The sequence below is a fragment of the Typopeltis vanoorti genome, chromosome 11 (assembly GCF_054136105.1).
Source record: "Typopeltis vanoorti isolate ZY-2024b chromosome 11, IOZ_Tvanoo_1.0, whole genome shotgun sequence".
In the NCBI taxonomy this organism is placed as follows: Eukaryota; Metazoa; Arthropoda; class Arachnida; order Uropygi; family Thelyphonidae; genus Typopeltis; species Typopeltis vanoorti.
Window position 1 is genome coordinate 71,927,409 of NC_143559.1, and position 21,096 is coordinate 71,948,504.

Consider the following 21,096-nt stretch of genomic DNA (forward strand, 5'->3'; position numbering starts at 1 on the left):
AGTTGTAAGTACTTTGGAAGACTCGGTGAATAAATTCAATGATTCATCCTTGCTCTAGAGCAGTGTTTCCCAAACTTATGGATGTAAAGGCCCTCTTGGAAAAATTAAAATATTTCATGGCCCTATTGGAAAAAAAAAAAAATCGTAATACAGACACATTATTATAATATTTATTGTATTTATATTCAATACAAAACATACTCAGTGAATATTGCAAAAATCAAATGCAAATATTATATTTTAGCATCTTACATACACATTTGACATGGCACACTTAGTCTTAAAATATTTTAAATTTGTTTTCATTATTTCACGGTCCCATTCAACAAAACTGAAGGCCTCCAAGGGGGCCGAGGCCCACAGTATGGGAAGCACTGCTCTAGAGAAACAAAACATTTTGAGCTACTTCATGTCTCCAATAAAAAGTGTGGTTGTCTCACACCAATCAACAAAACCCACATCCTGTTGGTTGGAGATCAGATATGCTACTACTATGGCAAGAAGGCTGGCCATTTATATTGAATTACACTCTATACCAATCTATAATCTGTCCAACTTTATAATACTTTCCTCACATTTTAGGTGGTGCACCAAAAATCCTTGATGCTGTTCAAGAGAGGTTAACAAATGATTCTCCCCTTCCCTTCTGATAAGATATTGAAAGAGTAATTTGTAATTTTTCTTAGTCTAGTTTTCTCTTCAAGAATATAAAAATACATATTCTGGCAACTTTGAAATCAAAAAAGGAGTAAGGCAAGGATGTGTCTTATCACCTTTACTGAACAATATATATAGTGAGCAAGTTTTTAAAAATATTTCAGAACTGAAGGGTGTAAAAGTCGGAAGTAAGAACTTCAACAACTTCAGGTATGCAGATGACACAGTTCTTATAGCTGAATCTGAACTTCAAAACTTAATCACAGGAATTTACAACAGAAGCGTAGACATGGGACTAATTATTAACCTGAAGAAAAAGTGCATGATTATATCAAAAGAACCAATAAATAAGAAACTGAACATAACTGTTAACAAAAAGAAAATTGAACAGGTTCAGTCTTTTATATATTTGGGACAAATGTTTACAGACAGAGGAAATTCCCTTAAAGAAATAAAAAGAAGAATAGAGATAGTAAGAAAAGCCTTTACTGATATGAAAACTGTTCTAACATCCAGAGACATTAATATAGACACAAGAAAAAGATTAATAAAATGCTATATCTGGTCAAGCCTTCTCTACTACAGTGAAACTTGGACTCTAAATAAAGAAGCAGAGAAAAAATTAGAAGCTTTCAAAACCATCAGAAGAATGTTGAAAATACCATGGACAGAGAAAATGAAAAACAATGTTTTAAAGAAAGCAAAAATGAAAAGAACATTAATGAAAATAAATAAAGAGCGAAAACTTAAATATTTTGGACATCTAACTAGACAAGAAGGCATTCAGAAATTAATATTAGAAGGGAAATTGGATGAAAAAAGAGGGAGAGGTAGACCCAGGAGAATGTGGTTTGATGACATTAAGGACTGGACTGAATTACCATAAATGTTCCAGAGCAGCAAAAGAAAGAAAAAGGTTCCGTGACATGATTGCCAACCTCCTTCTATGGGATGACACATGAAGAAGTTTTCTCTTCATTGTTTCCAGTCTTGTATGATTTAAAAAAAAAAAAAAAGTTTCTAGGGAGGTATTACTACTGTACTCCAAATGAGATGAGACAGGATTGCAAAGAGGAAATGCCAGATTGTCCTCAGAAATGCATTACTAAGGCACTTGCATGTCACATTATATCCTATTAATGACAGCATTAAAAGTTATGTTTTTTTGAAAAAATGTCAAAATGTTTTTTCAATGTCAATAAAAAAGTCAGTGAAAAATATTAAAAAAAATTTTTTTTCATATTTTTTCCAGAGTTTCTGAAAATAAACCCAAGTACATTATTTTATTTTCGTTACTAACATGAATGCATGCATTAACATTATTATCTATTTTCAGATCACGTGAAAGAAATGAGCATTAAGCTCCTCTGAATTGCAGTTTACAAAAATGAATACTTTTGTTCTTCTTGATTTTCATTCTTTAACTATTTATGATGTAATTATGTCTTTTCGGTGTATAAAAGGTGTTCTAGTGTTGAAGTTATGTAAGGACTGTAATGTAAGCTACATCTCTCTCCCCCAACCGTCAGCTAAAAATCTTTCGACTTTTACTAAATGATATCCATTAGAACCATCAAATTTAGTACATGATCTCCACTTATAACTGAAAAGAGCAAAGAGTTGGTTCTCCTTATATTTCACCCATTCAAATGCTTACTGATTAACCTGTTTTTTTCCCTCCTAATGCATCTCTTGCTGCTTCATGTACAATGTCTTTAAAGAGTGTCCATTTTTCATCTGTTGTTGATAGTTACACAACAGCTTTTGCACCATCCCTCTGCAATGGGATTATCATACATTCTTTCCACTCCTGAGGAATCTTCCCTGTTGCATAAAGTGAGTAAGAATTCAGCAACAGCTTAAATTAAATTCTTTATTCTTATTTAAACAACAGCTCTAGTGCCTCCTCATACATCTGAGTTTCCTCATCCATTGAAGAGGTACCATTAAGCTCAAAGTTGCTTACACTAGGTTGATAGCTCTTAGCAAAATGGACACTCATTATCTGACCAATCTCTTTTGCATCAGCCATAAGCACACCATCTATATTCATTAGTTATTCTTTGGCACTCATTTCTTCATTAACTTGTAGCATGATCATAAAATTCTTTTGGTTTGTCCTTTAGCTTGCAGAGCTAGTTTTTCAAACTGAGACTAACTTTTCATACAATACTTGTGCCTCCTTTAACTTGCACCTTATAATTTCATAACCGACATGCTTATTCACATGGCATTTCTTCCACAGGACCTTAAGAATCTCTTGCTTAATAAAACTGAATATCCATCACCTCTACCTTATTTCTTCTTCAAACTTGAGAGATACATACAAAAGACATATAGCAAATAAATGCTGTGCATGTGTGGCTGTAGGGTTGGGGTCAAGAGTAATCTGTTATATTCTTCTTTAACTGTTGGAGATCGTAGTCCCTTGGAAATGCTTCACACAGGAGACTATTCCGCAGGATTGAGGCGGATTGAATGAAAGATGATAGTGAGCAGCAGGTTTATCGAGTATATAGTTCATGTTTAAAGGGATGGTGAGCTGCTGAAAGTTTTTTCATTTGGTTATACTATAAATTAAAGATGCCAAGAAATTATACTCTTGGTTTCATCCCTCATCCAAGTGTAAGAAAACAAGGTTCGTGCATGATGTCACTTCACGATTGGTTATTTGTATATAGAGACTAATGACTTTACGTCATTTCAATTAGTATCTCATGCTATGCATAATGGGAAGTACCACTACCCAGACTGGTTTCGACCTTTATTGAGGTCTCATCAATGGGAGCCAGACTCAGAAAAAGTTCAACATCTATCTCCAATCCAGAGTATTTTAATAATAAGGTGTGACATTTTTTGGCTACTTGTATGTGGAAATATGACTTCTGTATTACTTCAACCTTGGTATCATTTCTGGATCTGGCTCCCACTGATGAGACCTCAAAGGTCAAAACCGGTGTGTGTGTAGTAGCCCTTCCCATTATACATAGCATAATACATGTCTTTAAGGATATGTGAGAGGATATATGAATAGTAGCTCAGTCGGTATACACGAAGCCTTTTGGTTGGAAAGACCTGGGTTCCATTCCCATTCGTCATGTGAGGAACCTTTATTTGGTCTCTTTTGATGAAACTGAGCTAGCCAGTCTCATACGGATTATCTGAAGGCTATGGATAACATCTGGTAAAGTAAATGATTAGCCTGCAAATGAAATTAAGAGAACTAGAAACATGCATCTTTAGCGGTGTACTGCAAGAATCTGAAACATGGGTAATAAATAAGGAATCAAGAAAAGCAATTTTAGCATTTGAAAGAATTTACAGGAAGATTCTAAGAATAGCAAGAGTACAGAAAATCAAATGAAAAGCTCTATCAGAAGATACAAAAGGAAATTTAATGCAGAAAATTATACAATGGAAGCTACAATTATTTGGACATGTCTGCAGAATGAGAGAGGATAGGAAGATAAAGACATTCATGTTTGGTATTATGGATGGTGTAAACAGATGAGGTGGACCATACAGAGAATGGATAGACGACAAAGGAGTAGTGTGGAATGGGGTTACAGAAACTGCGACACTGCACTAGACAAAGAAAGGTGGAAGAAGATAGTGGAGGAGGCATCAGGCACCAACAGGCAGTGTGTTCATGGTTCATGATGATGATAAGTAGTATGGGTTCAGGCAGTTGCAAGATAAGGTTATCAAGATCGATTTCATTTAACTCAGCACTCGGTGGTAAATAAATTGGACATACTATAGTAAGAAATCCCATGGATAGGGAAATCGCTACAGCATCCAGTATTAAGTTGGACATGATGGAAAGGGGTATGACTTACCACTAGGATAGCTACTCCTCCATGAGCAAGACCACCTTCGGTTTTCTGTCCTTGTGTACAACGGTGAAATTTCTAAAGGTAGGGTCCTCATCAGGTCTTAACATGTTCATGTGAGGGTGATAGTAGCGCTCTCTCTCTCTCTTTCCACAAACCTAAACATCTGGAAAAGTGAGCGGAATTATGGCAGCAACTGGCAATTTCGTTCTTGTGTTGTCATATGCACCACTTTTCATGACAGTTTCTTCAATTGTAACTAATCCCACATGGAGGGAGTAATATATTAAAAAACAATAATTAAAGAAAATTATATATTTGATTATTAGTTACTATACTTGATTTACTAAAAAGATGTAAAGAATAATGAATATAAGGAAGAGAAAGAATAGGTGAATAAAAATACTTTCAGTACTGTAAAATGCATTATGAATAATTTACATCTGTGATATTATGTATGTGCTTGTGTTATAAGTATCTGGGGGGATGGTGTGAAGAATACATGATCTTATGAACTCTAGACTTTCATGTTTACATTTATGGACATAATTTAAAGAAAAAATAACTTATGAATAGATAGAAAGGGATTTGTTTGCAAAATATAAATTACTAACCAATAAGAAACTGCAACTGTATACATTGCTAGCTCAGTAAATAACTATAAGGAAGGGCTTATCCTATGATATACTTTTACATTAGGGTGAAGGTCATCTAAAAATGTTGGATGTCCAGCACAAGCAGAATTTTAAGGGGAATTTTCTTTTATAAACAATAACATTCCACAGCAGAAATAAAACAATTCAAGAACAATCTTCATTCATATTGTATGCTAAATGATTCATGTGGGTGTGGTAGGAATACATGTGGGTTGATGGAGGAGCAAATCATATTGGGCATGTTATGTTCTTTTCTTTTCATATACAGACAGTCCCCAGGTTACAAACAAGATATGTTTCTGAGAAAGTCTCTAAGTTGGTATGTATGTAACTCGGATCCCTGATGAACAGTGCATATGCAGTAATAATAATAATACTATAATGGCTCATATGTAGCAATAATAATACAGTGTAGTACTGTAATAATAAGTTACAGAAACTATTGTGCTCTTTCTTTTAATTCAAACAAACAGAACATAAAAACAAACTCATACAAAAAGTATAGTGGAAATTTCAAAAAAGAATATTAAAGGTTGCATCAATGTCTTGCTTACTGGAAGGAGCATTTCTGAGGCAAGAAGGTAGGCTAACATTAATTGGAAGATGATGATGGAGATTGTGCTAGAGAGGATGGACCTGGTGCTGGAAAATCAGGATTTGATTCTGTTTCTGGATGAGGGGAGCTTACCACTGAAATTGTTTTCTTGAAAAAGCATCTAGGGTTGTTTGCATAGCCTTTATTTTTTTTCATCATAAATGGCCTTGTAGCAGTTGATGTTCTCACTAACTGCACAGTAAACCTTTGTAAACTGCTGAATGTTAGGATCTTGCTCCTCAAGACCCTTAGCAAATCCTGCTTCAATGAGATGAAAGGCTTCAGCTAATTCTTTTGTCATAAACTTTCTTAGCTCTGGATCTCCTGATTCTTCATGCTCTTGTGTTTCTATCAGCTGCTTCTCTATCTCCATAAGGTCCTCATTGGTTAATTTTTGTGAATGGGACTCTAGTAAGTCAATAATATCATTTTCATTGATGCCCAATTGCAGTGCATTGCCACTAACCACCACAGCTTCTCTGACTTTAGCAATGTCTGTGAAGCCACGAAAATCATTACAGAATTGAAGGTACGGTTTGTACCATACCCCCTTTAATTGATTGCTTCACTCCCTCCCTCCCAGTATCAGCAGTGTTTTTGATGGCATCATGGATGTTATAATTCTTTCAGAACTCTCTCTCAAGGCCATCACATCATCTTCTGTAGCCCTGAATGCTTGCAGGAATGTACTCCATAAGTAATAAGCCTTAAATGCAGAAATGACTCCAGGGTCCATTGGCTGTAGTAACGATGTAGTGTTGGGTGGTAAAAGTACGACTTTTACATTAGGGTGAAGGTCATCTAAAAATGTTGGATGTCCAGCACAAGCAGAATTTTAAAGGGAATTTTCTTTTATAAACAATAACATTCCACAGCAGAAATAAAACAATTCAAGAACAATCTTCAAACATGGCAAGCGTGACCCAGGCCTTAAGAGTTGCTTTAATAATGTGGCGAAGTGCACGTTTATTTAAATACATGAAAGAAACTAGTTCTTGAATTATTAATTTAATTATCCTTATGGGGAGCTCGTTTGTATGTGCAGAATGCCTTAAGTTGGGGGTCGTCTGTAACCTGGGGGGACCATCTGTATTTGTATATCATTTGTATATTGTATGCTAAATGATCAATAGCTAGCCAGATACTTTTAGTTCATCAAGACTGGCATAAATAGGAAAAACAATCTTTAATAGAACTCAAAAAGAGTAATCCTCTGAATACTCCTAAATAACAATCAGATGTTATATTCATGCAAGAGTAATGGGTGAAATAAAGGAGAGCAGGTGTATTCAACATTACATATGAAGATAAACCTTTGAATTACATATAATTTCATGCAGAGAAATACGAGGAAAATCTCAAAATGGGAAATGGACAATGAGAATTTATTTGCTAATGGTCCAAGAAAGAGTAATTTTCAGTGGACAGTAATTAGAGTGGAGAGATGACAAAAGAAGAGGGGAAGGGAGGGAGTAAAGAATGAGAAAGCCTCAATTGGAGATCTGAGTACAAATGAATATCAGACGTAGAAATGTTTTGGAAAAAATAAAAAAACAGTATCATTGCTGGATTTCTTTCAGGACAGAGAATACTCATTACTCACACCATATTCCACAAAGATGTGCATAAATGCACAAGGAGAGAACAAGAAATATTTTTCCTGACTATATTATTGTTGATGGTGATATTGTTACACTCATTCAGGATAAGAGATATATGGAAGTGAAATTGGATGTCATCACCATTTAGTTTGAGTAGAATAAGATAAGAAAATTTTAAAAAGAAATCAAAGTCAAGCTGCTTTCAGAGTTGAACTGTATGCTCAAATATACAAATTATTACTGGAGGAAAAAAAAAAAATGAAACTTTAAAAATAAAAACGAACCATGTAGACTCACTGGAAAAATCCGAAGAAAATGTTTAGTGATACAACAAGGAAAGCATGTGGTGGTGAAACTCTGCAAAGATAAAAAAAGTTTTTTTAATTATTGAGTAGTGATGCACTCAAAAAGTTAAAGAAGGCAATTCTAGAAAAGAATAAATCATATCAAAAGTTTCTAGTAAGTCAGTCCAACCAATAATGACTCATAGAAAACAGAAAAATGCTAGGCTGTGTGTAAAAACAGATAAACAAGTCATAGAAAGATTTTAATAGAAACATAAAAGAGATAAATGTTAATGGAAAACATGTTCAGAAAACTACTGGGAAAAAGCAAAATGGTGAAAAGAGTATATATATATATATATATATATATAATGAATTGGAGATCATGAAGATAACATAAAAAATTGAAAAATGAGGAAATTCTGTATGTCTGGACCAATCATTCTGTAAGATTTAAATGAGATAAGCAATGACAGAAGCAGTAGAAAATATAGAGGAGGAATAAAATCAGGAGTATATATCAATATACTTGAGTCAGAGAAGCCATCAAGTATTGGAAACCTGAAATGTAGATGATGTTCAACCAGAAATGCTCAAATATGGAGGTATAAAAATTTTACCATGGTCACACTACATAATTAAGAAGGCCTTGGTGAAGGTTGAATTTTGGATGATTTGAGTTTTCTTTTCTAATTCCTTCCCTCCTCTTTTACCTTGCAGTGTCGAGGATTTTTTTCTAGATTTAACTACTACTGTATCAAGGATAAGACGATTAGCCCTATGTCTCACGGTGTGTCCTACATCCGTAGATGCATGTGTTCACGGACCAGTTTGCCTGTTCTGGAGAACAAAAAAACTCCTACCTCCGTATGAGACAGGCTAACTCACCTTTAGTCGAACAAGACCAGATAAAGGTTCCTCACATCACTGACAGGAATCGAACCCAGTTCTTTCTGACCAAAGGGCTTCGTGTATACTGACTGAGCTACAGAGGCTCCATTTGATTTGAGTTCTCACATTTCAGTTAAATGTATTAATCTACAAAAAGGAAAATAAAGCAATGTGTGAATTATTAAGGAATCTAATTAAAAAGAAGTCTTCTTACTGAGTGTTTCAGATAAGATTGATGCTTGACTTGAGAATAAGCTGAAAATATTGTGAAACTTCAAGCAAAACACGGATTGGTACCTCCAGGGATTGTCGAGAGCAATTCTTACTTTAAACAGTCAAAGAAACATGGGAATACAACAAGAACCTGCATTTAAGTTTTTTGCAAATCTAGAAAAGCATACGGCAATGTGGTAACAGAAAAGTTTTTCAAATCATTAACAATTATGTGGTATAATTGGGACAATATATACAATACAATATTGTATTGTATATATTGTCCAATTTACCCAAATTCATATTAATACTGGGATACAACATTTAGCTTATGTTTATGACCCCAAAACCAATCCAACAGCCACTTAAAATCAATCTAATTTGCTATGTTCACTTAAAATGGAGAAGGAAAAATTGACTAGCAAATAAAAATAGTGTCCAATGACAAGAAAAAAAATCCAGGGAAGAGTGAAAAGTAGTAAAATCTTCATATGACTCATTTCTTTTGTTGGATTGTTTTCAGTCTTCAGATTGATATATTTGCACTGACCATATCATCAAAAGAATTCTTATTGTTAAGGAGACATTTATTTTCCATTTGACTTTAAGTTCAGATCCTTTATCTAAGCTTTAGTTCTCCAAGAAGTGTATCAAGGCTGTACTGTAGTTATTTGAAGTTGAGCTTCAAATGGGAAAGTATCAAATTCTCCAATTCTACAGTACAGCCTTGACAGATTTCTTAGAGAACAAACTTAGATAAAGAATGAGAACTTAAAATGGAATGGAAAATGTCTCCTTAACAATAAGAATTGTTTTGGTGATATGTTCAGGACAAACATTATATGCTGGTGTCCAAAACCTAAGTATGAATACTATTTCTGAAGATTACAACTGCAAACTCAAACAAATCACCTTGTGTCAATTTGTATAACTGATGAGTTCGAGTAAAGAGTGGGTACACATTCAAATTCTTGAATCATGCACAAAAGGGTCACATGACATCACTCAATAGAATAAAAGGCAGTGCTAAGTGAATTGTGTTTGAAGGAAGCTCTTTTCGTGAAGGAATAAAGTTTCAAACTTGGATGTCTTATGTCTCAAAGTCATCATCTAGATCAGGACTGTCCAACCTTAGGTAATCCGAAGGATGCATTAAAAAAAAGATTTATTCCAGGGTCACATCACAGCAGTGTGTATAACCTCGAAAGCTGAATAAACGAACAAAGCTGAATAAACGAACAACACTAATTGCGCTCTCAGGTTCCGCGTGAGCGCCCAGAGAATGCACATTGGAACAAAACAGAGTAAGAACGCTTCTTTGACACATCTAATATTTGAAAAACACATGGGTATATAGAAGGGAGTGGCCACAACATGGCTCGTGAGCCACACGTGGCTCGCATACATGCATCACATGGCTCTTTATGCTTTACCAGGAAAAAATAAACAAAAAGAGAAGAGGAGACAACAAAAGAGGAACAAAATAAAAAAATAAAAAATAAAATAAAAAAGAGAGAGAGAGAGAGAGAGAGAGAGAAAAACAGGGTTAATAAAAATTACTGCAATAAAAAAAGTTTAATTCTAAACACATTGAATAAAGTTTACTTTGAACAATTAGAATAATTTAAAAGTCGAAAAAATAATTTTAGTTAGTTACTAGCAGAGGCCTTCCTTGTATCCATTTTCTTAGTAAGCCCCTTAAAAGTAGGTGTGTAATTAGTCAAAGTAGTTCTTACAAGCTCGTTACAACCTCGCCATGCGAACACTCACTTACTCCCGTACCATCACATTGGTCAAAGGTTGCGGTTCTTCTAAGTCTTCGCAGAATTATTTCTGCTCCAAAAGGATGTGTAGTTTGCCACCTCTGGTATATAGTGATGTAAAAACACCACATAAAATTACCAACATTGAGATTATCAATTAATGATAGAATTACAATATCTAATACGTATTAGATTCAAATTATTATTTTATCTTTTCGCTTGTGAAAATCAAAACTCACTGGAAGGAAGCACAAAATCGTCCTGCAGTCTGCATCCAGCCCGTAAGCAGTGTTTTGGACAGCCTTGATCTAGATCGCGCTTCCCAAACTGTGAGCCGTGGCCCCCTTGGGGGCCGTGAAATAATGAAAACAAATTTAAAATGTTTTAAGACTAAGTGTACCATGTCAAATGTGTATGTAAGATGCTAAAAATGTAATATTTGCATTTGATTTTTGCAATATTCGCTGTGTATGTTTTGTATTGAATATAAATACAATAAATATTATAATAATATGTGTCTGTATTACAATTTTTTTTCCGATAGGGGGCCGTGAAATATTTAAATTTTTCCAAGGGGGCTTTTACATCCATAAGTTTGGGAAGCACTGATCAAGATCATGGGTATCCAACCTTTCGGCTTGCCTGGCCCACACTGAGTGAAGAGGAATTGTCTTGGGCCCCATATAAAATGTATAACATATTGTAGTTAATGTATATAAGTAAGAAAACCTTTATTATTTAAAATTCTTTATTATAACATTAAAAAAAAGAGGGCTGCATAAATACAAAACTAGTGACATTATTATTATCATCATCATCTCGGGCAACTCCAAGGAGTCGACAGACTCATCGAGGGAGACCCTAACATCATGTCAAAAGCAACTATTCGACATTCGCACAGTATCTATCATACTTCCCCTTGAACTCATTCACGGTCATAGCACCCATAACAGACTCTTGCAGCTTATTCCACTCATTCACCACTCTCCAAGTAAATAACCTAGTTCTAACACCCCTGCTAACCACTCTTGCCCAGCTTCCATGTATGGCTCCTAGTCCTCCCACCACCAATCCTATTCTCAAAAATATCTTCTGAATTAATCCTATAGAAACCCTTCAGTAATTTGAATGTCTCAATCATATCACCCCTTTTCCACCTATCAACCAATTTTTGTAACCCACAAATCTTCAACTGTTCTCATAAGGTTCATTCCACAGACCTGCTATCATCTTGGTCACTCGTCTCTGGATCCTCGCCACCTCTTCCCCATCAAGAAGAAACCCTGGCACCCATATCTGGGCAAAATATTTGGCCTTGTTTATGTGAAACCAATACATCAATGTCTGATTTGATGATAGTGGTTGCAATTTGTAGTGAGCTCTGAAAGTTATCAGAAATTTTTGATCTAACTTTACTCTTCGTATGCTTCATTCTTGAAAATAGTTGTTCACAAATGTATGTACTATCAAAAAGCGATGACATGAATAAAGTGTGATTGTGAAGTAAAGGATATTTTTCTCTGGGAAGATAGGTCTTATAAAAATCTAGCAAAGAGATATGATAAAATTTTTCTTTGAGTTGAATATCTAATTGCAACTATACGTTCCATTTGAAAATTCGAAGGTAATGTATTTAAGTCGACTGAAAACGGAGTCGCAAATATACAAAAAATTTGATTTTTTTTCCCCAAAAATCTTGAAACCTATTCTCCAATTCTTGTATCAAAACAAAAAGACAGCATATTCTTCGCATCACATAATAATGTTAAAAGTTTTTTAAGATCTTGTGGGGGCTGCATGAGGGTTGAACACCCCTGATCTAGATGATTTCATATGGGGGGAAGAATTGTTACAAAGCTTGAAGAAAGCCACAGAATTACTGATATTGCCAGAGAGTTTGGAATCTCACATAGCTTTGCATACAGGCTCTGGACAGTGTTTCAAACCAATGGAATGTGTTCCAGATGTTTGCAAGATGGAAAAATAGTGCAACTGCGTAAGTCAGGCATTAGAAAGGCTAAAATGATGAGAATGGAAATCTTTCAAGAGCAGCATGGGATTTTTTAAGAAGTTTTGAATTAGTAATTTGGTTACATTTTATAACAGGGTAACTAATGTATTGACAGAGAAGATACTTATATAGTGATTTATTTTACTTTGAGCATTGATAAAGTACCACAATGATAAACTGTTGAAACTGAGCATGAGAAGGATGGATGGTCAATTGATAGTCTCCTTACACAGGGATGGTTGACTAATAGGAGTCAGTGTATATGGGGTGCATTGTCCAGAAAAAGGAAAGTGATAAGTGAGTTATCACTGAGTTCTGTTGTTTAATTTATGAATTCAGGATGTGAGAGAAGATATTCAGATGTTTGCTAATGATACTAAATTTGGAAGAGCAATGTCGGGAAGTTCTGACATGATGTTGCAAAAGGATTTTAACAAGTTGGTGATTTGTGCTGAAAAATGGAGATGTCACTTCAATGTTGATAAGTTATTCACTTTGGCCAGATAATATGGAATGATGTTTATCACATTGGAGGAACTTTCGGGCAAGGGATCAAGGAAGATGAAGTTCAGGGGTCAAATCATTAAAGTTGTAAGGATTACTCAAAAAAATTGCTGCCTTAATGTGAAGAACACTCACTGGTGCAGGGAGGTCATAATTTCACTGTATAAGGAACTAATCAGGACTCATTTGAATTTCTATGCACAAATCTCATCAAATAGCTACACTGGCAATAGGAAAACAACGGGGACAGAGTAAGTGCAGAGGTGAAAAACTAAGGACTTTCTCAAAACTCTGGAATTTAAGTACAAGGAGAGATTTAAGGGAATGTGGTCAGTAGGAGTTTAGTAAGATAGATCTAAGAACACGAGGTGATATTATTATTATTACAGGCAGCTCCAAGCAGTCCTTAGACTCGTCGAGGGAGGCCCAACATCATGTCAAGAACAACTATTCAACATTCACACAGTATCTATCATACTTCACCTTGAACTCATTTACAGTCATGGCACCCACAACAGACTCTGGCAGCTTATTCCACTCATTTACCACATTTACCACTCTCCAAGTAAAAAACCTAGCTCTAACACCCTTGGCTAACCACACTCTTACCAAGCTTCCATGGATGGCCCCTAGTCCTCCCACTAGTCCTATTCTCAAACATATCTTCTGAATTCATCTTATAGAAACCCTTCAGTAATTTGATGTCTCAATCATATCACCCCTTTTCCACCTATCAACCAATTTCTGCAACTCACAAATCTTCAACCTGTTCTCATAAGGTTCATTCCACAGACCTGCTATCATCTTGATCACTCGTCTCTGGATCCTCTCCACCTCCTCCCCATCAAGAAACCTAGGTGACCAAATCTGGGCACAGTAGTCAAGATGAGTCTTATCAAGGCTCGGTACAGAGGAACAATAACTTGCTTATCTCTGCTTGTCAAAGTATTCTTCAGTAACCAAGTGATTTGATGAGCTGATTTAGCCATTTTTGCAATGTGTCCCCTAAACTTCAACTTCCTATCCACCAACACTCCCAAATCCCTGGCTTCGTCAATCTCCTGGAGTACAGTTCCACCAATGTGATATACTGCTGCTAATCTTTTCACCCCAAAATGCAAAACCTTACATTTTTCCACATTAAATTGACATCCATTCTCCTTAGCCCAGTTCTCCAAACTATCCAAATCATCCTGCAAAATTTTGACATCCTGAGCATTCACTATTGCTCTACTCCAACTTTGCATCATCCGTAAACAGATGCACAGTTCCTCTCAGATCCTTTCCTATATCGTTAATGAACAAATTAAACAGTAGTGGTCCAAGAACAGACCTCTGCGGCACACCACTAGTCACAGGTCGTCTTTTGGACTCTACTCCTGAATAAACCACTCTCTGATATCTCTCCATCAACCACCCTCCTATCCATCTCACCAACCCTATATCCATTATCATATGCTGCAGTTTACTGTTTATAATTCTATGTGGTATCCTATCAAAGGCTTTAGCAAGGTCCAGTAGAATCACTGTAAACCTGTTACCCAGTTCAGCCGTCACTGTGTTATAGAACATGAGCAAGTTACTGAGGCATGATCTACCCTTCACGAAACCATGCTGTCCCCCCATACAGTATCCCATTTTCATCTATCCAATCTTGTATTTTCCTCTTGACTATTTTCTCATGAAGAAAATAGTCAAGAAAATAGAGGACATGATATAAGCTGGTGAGAGGAGCCTATCAGATAGATACAGGAGAATGATTATACAAGTTAATGGGTGATGAAAGAACAAGATGTCATCTCTGAAAAGTGTAAGTATGGAAATGAAAAGGAAAATTTTTGTATTGCAGGTGAATGAGTGCAATACACTGCTGGTAAGTGCACCAACATTGAATGTTTTCAAGGCAAGTTATGATAATTATTGCAGTATGTAAGTTCACTCTCCTGCAATAAGTTGTTGGATTGTATAGAGCAGTGTTTCTCAAACTTTTTTCAACTACGGAACACTTCACAAATTCTGAAATTTTGACGGAACACCTTGGTTATTTTGTAATGTATAAATTAATAATTGGTAATTTAGTTGATTGTTTATTAATCAATAATTGATAATTATTGATTAATAATTAATTAAACATCAATTAAACCATCATTAAATTAATATGTGCTGACAAATTAATTTAAAAATGACAAATTCCAGAACTTCTCGCGGAACACCTATTCACCTTCCGCGGAACACCAGTGTTCCGGGATACACCGGTTAAGAACCACTGGTATAGAGGCTTAGAAGTAATACTAATAGTAAATGGCAGATGAACTGTGAATTACACTGTGAAAAAATGAGAAGCTGATAATGACCTATCTGGTTTCCACAGCATGTCTATAAAATGACTTCTTAACTCTCTTCTTACATATGATTCTTCATGGGATGCAAAACATACTATAGAGACTGTCTTCTTCAACCAAGGATATAGCAATAAAACATTTCTGTAAATTGGCAATTTATATGATCAAATGTGTCAGAAGTATTCCAACCATCTAGTGCATAATCTCATTGCCACATACCCTGCCAGGCAATATAATGATAGGAAATGTTAAGGGTATGCCTTGGAGAGAAAACTAGTGTGCATTATATGGATAGCATATCATATAATCTATAATAATAATAATTTTTAATTATTATTATAGATTATATATTAAATTATTAAAATATAACTTTAATGTATGATTTAAAAAAAAATCCAACAAAAAAACTTTTCCACTTCATAAATATAAATACATATGGTATTAACAAATATAAATGTACACTACCATTTAATACAATGCAAGCTAATCTATTCTCAATAGAACTGCCTCAGTCTACAGATACCATAAAGAAATGCTTGAACTATGAGCATGCAATTTTTTCCATCAAACCTTAAGTGGTAGCATTTATGTGTTTCATTGTGCCAAGTCATGGTCCAATATTTCCTTGTATTATTATTATTGTCATTTATTTGCTACCTCTGCTTCTTAGAGTCTGAAAATAACTGACTTCTTGGACTTTCTATGCCTAAATCTGTTTTCTGCAGTTCAACTATATGAACAACAAAAATATCTTCTTTGATAACTTTATTGTCCACAACAGTGAATGGCTTTTTTTCCCAATTCCAGACCTAGTAAGAAGAGATGTTAAAACATTTCCTCTAGCCAATGTCTTTATTGTTCCTACTCTAACCAAAATATCAGATAATTCACATCACTCTTGGAATATTTATCTCTTCCTTCCAGTATTATCTCCAAGTGCAGTAACTGTTCATGTCTCTGAGAGAGAGAGAGCTGTTAAGAGAAAAGTTTATGTTTATGCACTATTTATAATCTGTGCAAAACTGAGGTCAGTTTTGTATTGTTTATTATCTAATAAGGTTTTCCATGGCCAGCACACCATGTTACTGGTTATGTAATATACTTAACTAGTTTTTGTTCCTTAATTTTTAGTTTTTTCATAATAGGGTTGGTGAGATGGATAGGTGAGTGGCTGATAGAGAGATATTAGAGAGTAGTTTATTCAGGAGTAGAGTCCAAAAGATGGCCTATGACTAGTGGTGTGCCGCAGAGTTCTGTTCTTGGACCACTGCTGTTTAATTTGTTCATTAATGATACAGGGAAGGATCTAATAAGAGGAACAGTTCATTGCTGATGATGCAAAGTTGGGTAGGGCAATAGTGAATGCAGAAGATGTCAAAATCTTGCAGGATGATTTGGATAGATTGGAGTTCTGGGCTAAGGAGAATGGATGTCAATTTAATGTGACAAAATGTAAGGTTATGCATTTTGGGGTGAAAAGATTAACAGCAGTATACCACATTGGTGGAACTGTACTCCAGGAGATTGATGAGGCCAGGGACTTGGAAGTATTGGTGGATAGGGAGATGAAGTTTAGGGGGCACATTGCAAAAGTGGCTAAATCAGCTCATCAAATCACTTGGTTACTGAAGAATACTTTAACAAGCAGAGATAAGCAACTTACTGTTCCTCTGTACCGAGCCTTGATAAGACTCATCTTGACTACTGTGCCCAGATTTGGTCACCTAGGTTTCTTGATGGGGAGGAGGTGGAGAGGATCCAGAGACGAGTGACCAAGATGATAGCAGGTCTATGGAATGAACCTTATGAGAAAAGGTTGAAGATTTGTGGGTTGCAGAAATTGGTTGATAGGCAGAAAAGGGGGAGATATGATTGAGACATTCAAATTGCTGAAGGGTTTCTATAGGATTAATTCAGAGGATATTTTTGAGATCAGGACTATTGGTGGGAGAACTAGGAGACATCTACGGAAGCTGGGCAAAAAGTGTTAGAGCTGGGTTCTTTACTTTTAGAGTGGTAAATGAGTGGAATAAGCTGCCAGAGTCTGTTGTGGGTGCTATGACAGTGAGTGAGTTCAAGGCAAGGTATGATAGATACCGTGAGAATATCGAATAGTTGTGTGGACATGATATTTAGGGCCTCCCTCGACGAGTCTAAGGACTCTCTGGAGTCACCTGTAATAATAATAATAATAATAATTTTAATTCTTAAAGCTTTTAAAATCTATAGTCCATATATAGTAAAGTTCATCTTCCTTGTTTATTGATTTATGTTTCATTTTCAACTACTGTATATACATATTTAAGTTCACATAACTGAGCTTCATTCTCAACACCTTTCTCTTATTATACTTTTCAACTCAAGCTGGATGTCTTTCTTTTATTACTTTTTTTAATAAAAAAAGTAGATTTAATTTAGTCCTTGGCTGGAGAGAGTAGGGTAGCTCCATCACCCAATAAACTCCATTTTTTGAGTTATTATTACAGGTTTAGAACAAATGTTAGTGGATATCAGTTATAATCAAAAACTGTAAGCTAAATTTAAATTATTTTGGACAGCAGAAGAGACATAGTTAAGCATATATTCTATGCTAAGAAATGCATTACCTGGTTTATTTGACTCTTAAACTACCACAGTATTTAATGCGCTATAGATTTCCAACTTATAGTGCATATAATTATTCATTAAAAAAAAAAAAAGATGGGGCTTTTAAGACTATTTCTTATTATTAAAACAACTGCCTGCACTAAGATTGTCAGTTACTGGGAAAAACCGTTATATCTATCAGTTTTCAGTAGCATACAACCAAAATATACACAGTTAACCAAGAATATTGTGTTTTATTATGTTTTACAGCAGCAGGTTGAACACCATCAGCCTGCTGCTAAGAAATCTCAACAGATCTGATTATACAACAACAGGCAATCCAAAGATCTGAAAAATAGAGAACTGAGGATTATTTAAAAACAGGCTGACATCGTTTTTAAATTTTTTTTAGTATACCCAATGACTTATATTAAATTTATACTGATACTTGGATGAAGCATGTTTTAAATGAGGAATCAAAAACAGTTTATATTTACATATGGTAAAAAAAAAATTTTTTTTTTTCAATTATGGAATCGACAAAACTTTTTGCAATTCTAAAAAAATAAAAAGGGGTGCTTATGGTCAAAGCTATATAACTGAGAGGAGACCTCCACATAGCCTTTTAAAGGAATTTAATGGCTATGTGGAGAACCGACCACTGCTTCTGACCTAATGTCCATTTCTCACCTTCTCATGGTGCACCCTGTTAGGTATCTACCTAGATACTAAACGAATGAGGATGGGCTGGAAATTTGGCATTTAGCCAAAAAATTGTATTCTTATTGGCTTAAATCCAAATATCAAATGATGGTACAACATGACAGAATTTCATGCCAGCTGGGGCATCACCCATTTAAACAAGGCGCCCCCCCCATTGTTTTCGCCAAGGAACCAGAGTAAACAGCGAATAGTTAGCTACTGGAATAAATCCTAAAACGCAACATCACCAGAGTTAAAGATCAGTACTATCAAAATAAGAAGTCTGAATGGCAAAGAAATAAAGCTAGATGAAAAATTGGATAAGTACCAGATCGATATATAATAAGGATGACTGAAACAAAAAAAGGCAAAAACTGGCGAGATCTTTCTGAGCAATAAATACAAAATGTTACATTCAGCAATGACAATCAAGGAAAAGAAGGAGTAGCCATAGTATTCAACACTAAATACGAAGCTACTCTTCTTGAATGGCAGGCAATTAGAGTGATGTGGATAAATATGAGAATGGGAACTGGACAATGAGACTTATTTGTGCCTATGGTCCCACAGAAGGTTCTCCCAAGGTAGAAGTGGAGGAATTTTTTAAGGCTTTAGAGAAAGCAACTGACACAATGAAAAAGGAAAAGTTGGTCCTGTTGGGGATCTAAATAGCAGAGTACAAAATGATTGTCAGACATACAAAAATATTTTGGGAAAATTTGAAGAAAAGAGCAAAGCTAATAATAATGGCATGGACTAGTTATTGCTAACACAATGTTCCAACATAAAAATGGGGCACAAATTCACATGGAGAGATGAGGCAAGGAACAAAAGTCTCATTGACTGTTATGTTGATAGTGATGTTTTCTCCCTGGTGCAGGACACCAGAGTGTACAGAGGATTTGAAATTGATCACCATTTAGTCTTGAGCAGAATAAAATTGAATTTTATATTGAACATAAGAACATTGTAAGAAAGTTTTAAAGTGAATAAAAGTTAAGCGGCTCTCAGATGTGAACTGTAGACTAAAATATACAAATATTATTCAAGAAAAAATGAAATAGTTTGAGAACAGGTATCAAACCTTGGAGATTCAGTGGCAAACTCTGAAGAAAATATTGATTGATTCAGCCAGAGAGGCATGTGGTGAGATTGTCTGCATTGATAGAAAAATCAGAACTCCCTGGTGGACACAGGAAGTTAAAGAGGCAGTGAAGGAAAAGAAGAAAGCATATCAAAAGTTTCTGTCAAATAAGTCAGCTTGTGCTCTTAGAGAATATAGAGACAAATGCAAGAATGCTAAACACTGTGTAAAACTAGCTAAAAAATTGCTCTTACCAAAGTCTTCCCAAAAGTCATGGGAAAACTTTGGTAAGAGCATAGAAAATAAATATCAAGTGGTTCTGGATATTCTGGAGATTGTTGAAGAAGCTTAGAAATGGAGGAAAGAGTGCCATAAAAGGAATTAGAGATCGTAAAGGTAACATGAAAACAGGAGAAAAAAGATATCTTTGAAGTATGGAGTAATTACTTCAAAAAATTGCTAAATGAAACAAGCAGTGTTGAAAGCACAGTGGTAAAAACTATTGACATGGCATGCAGTCAGGAATACATATCCACACCTGAAGTAGAAAAAAAGCCATCAAAAGACTGAAATATGGAAAGGCAGCAGGAGTAGATGATATTCGATCAGAAATGCTCAAGTATGGAGGTATAAAAGTCTTACAGTGGCTGCACTGCATAGTTCAGAAGGCCTGGACAGAGGGACGAATTCCAGATGATTGGACTAGAGCTCTCATAGTACTCATATATAAAAAGGGAAATAAAACTGAATGTGAGAATTACAAAGATATTTCTCTACCGAGTGTTCCTAGTAAGACATATGGAAGTATACCTGAGAAGTGGTTGTAAAGGATTGTAGAAGAGAAGCTTGGTGAAGAACAAGCTGGATTCAGGCCAAATAGAGGCTGTCAGGATCAGATTTTCACTTTATGACAGATAGTTGAGTAATCATGGGAATATAATAAGATCTGTATTTAAGTTTTGAATATCTGGAAAAGGCATATGATAAGGTGGCAAGAGAGAAGTTATACGAAACGCTACAGTTATATGGTGTCAATGGGGCATTATATCAAGCAATACTTAGTCTTTATATGAGTTGTAAGTCAGCAGTTAAAATTGAAAGAAGTACAGGAAGGTGGTTAAAATGTTAAATCTGGTGTCAGACAAGGGCGTACATTATTCCCTCTGTTATTTATTATCTATATGGATCATATTATGAAGGAAAGTGGTATTAAACCTGATATCAAAATTGGAGATGTTAATGTCAGCTCTTTGCTTTATTTGAATGATGTTATACTTCTAAATGAATCCGCTACAAGTCTTCAAGATTCCTTGACTAAATTGAATAACTGTTATAATAGATATGGTATGAAGGTCAGCATTAAAAAGACAAAGA

The 21,096-nt window shown here is 35.1% G+C and overlaps 1 protein-coding gene across 3 annotated transcripts in view; it reads right to left on the minus strand.

The window, feature by feature from the left end:
• Positions 1 to 21,096, minus strand: part of LOC150101723 (transmembrane protein 62-like) — a 280,792-nt gene that overhangs the window by 85,165 nt on the left and 174,531 nt on the right. The gene's annotated exons all lie outside the window — the stretch shown is intronic.